We start from the raw sequence: 1,749 nt of genomic DNA on the forward strand, positions 1-1,749 counted from the left end.
CCCATCTCTATGCCCGTAATTGCACCCGTCGCAAATAATGGTGGCCCCCGTCGCTCTCTAACATGGTTCGTCGGTGGAGGTGCCCCCGTCAATACAGCACCCGGGAGTAGTGGGATGGGGGAAGAACCCATGTGTGTCTTGCGCCCTCCCCGAGCTGTCGAGGGCCACCATTATTTGCTACGCCTGCGAATGTGGGTTTCACGAATCCTGCGTCCACGTCTTGGATCTGCTTATGCGCCAGCCTCCGCCACCACCGCTGCCCAGCCGCCCTGGCGTGCGGGTTCGGCGGCCTCCGGTAGCGGTGATCGAGGACTGGATGGGCAGGAGCGGTCAAATTTTGGTCAAAATTGTCCAACAAGTAGTAGGTCTGTTATAGGTAGAAACTCTCATATCCTAAAATCAGCAAAAGATAAATTTGCTTGATATAGATGCAGCGTTGCCTGAGGAAGCTTTTGTGAAGTCTCAACAAATGAGAAGGCGTTCATGGCGTGCTTTTGTGAAGCATGCTATTATATTTATTCACATTCGTACGTGCCACAGAAAATATATATCTATCTAGCACAGCAGTGTTTATTACAGTATTTTTCTGTTGATTATCTAGTCCATTAAGAACTCTCTAATATCTTTTTTTTTGCGCAGAAGAACTCTCTAATATCGTCTTCATACAAACTGAATGCTTGAGAGCGCTGTTATTATTCATTCCACTGATTAATCGTATCTATTCTATGCCTCTTCCAGATGGTACTGGCGACCAGTGTGTTGGAGAATATGATAAAATCCGAGTTCCTGAAGAATGATTGGTGGTACTGGTCCTTCTTCACAGTAGCCATGAAGACCTCAACTGTATCCGTGCTCGCTCTCAGGATCTACACTCTCGACGACTGTATCATGTACACAAAGGAGCCTAATACCGTGCTGGCTACAAAGGTTGTAAACAAGGGGAGGACGAGGAAAGAGCCAGAACCATCGGTGTCGTAATCTGCGCCGCTTTATCTATTGTATACCCCAAATTTAGATGTTTCGCAGACGATGCAAAACAATTTGATGCTATGGGAATAGATAGAGATGCTATAGACAGTCTTTGGTTATGTGGTCCCTTGAGACTTTAGGGCTAGCTTTCATTCTGGTGTTCCTGTCACGCTGCAACCTTGAGCATTTATTTTAATAAGTCATATTTACCAGACTATAGTTGCGCACCTTAGATATGTTAGGGCCAATGAAGAAGGAAAATGTGTTGTTTCGAGGATGGCAGCGGCAAGGGCTGGCGTTTAATTTTTCCACCAGGAGCAGCTGCATGCGAACGCAGTTTCTCCTTTTGGGCTAACCTGTTTTGCTTTCACATCATTTAGGTTAGAGCATCTACGTCCCGGCGTCTCAAACTGGCCTTAAACGAATGGACGGATGAACTGGTAAAAAAAACCCGACTCAAACAGGCTCCTCATACCAGCCCTAAATGTCGGATTGACAGCTCGGGCCGATGCGGAAACACTCTGAAAACCATCAGTCCAGGCGGCGTCCACTCCAATTCTTGATGGTGCAGCTCCAACGCGCTGCCCGAGGGCTCTAGTCCAGCTATTTAAGCCAGACGCCCGCACTCAAACCCTACCCCGTCCACATTCTCTCCCTTCCCATTCGCCGCTGCCACATTCCCCTTGTCGTTCGCCTTCACATTCCACTAGCCATGCCCCGTCGCCGGGTCACGACCTATGCTATGCTCACGCGGGAACGCTGGCTACATTTCCTTGAGCA

General features: G+C 48.5%; 1 long non-coding RNA gene across 1 annotated transcript; it reads left to right on the forward strand.

Annotated features, from left to right (window-relative positions):
• The first annotated feature begins 6 nt into the window (after positions 1–6).
• LOC119345380 lies at positions 7–1,243 on the forward strand. Its single transcript, XR_005167017.1, has 2 exons — positions 7–376; positions 739–1,243. It is a non-coding gene; the product is annotated as an uncharacterized LOC119345380 (long non-coding RNA).
• The last annotated feature ends 506 nt before the right edge of the window (positions 1,244–1,749 follow it).

This window comes from Triticum dicoccoides, unplaced genomic scaffold, assembly GCF_002162155.2.
Source record: "Triticum dicoccoides isolate Atlit2015 ecotype Zavitan unplaced genomic scaffold, WEW_v2.0 scaffold231211, whole genome shotgun sequence".
NCBI classification, from domain to species: domain Eukaryota; kingdom Viridiplantae; phylum Streptophyta; class Magnoliopsida; order Poales; family Poaceae; genus Triticum; species Triticum dicoccoides.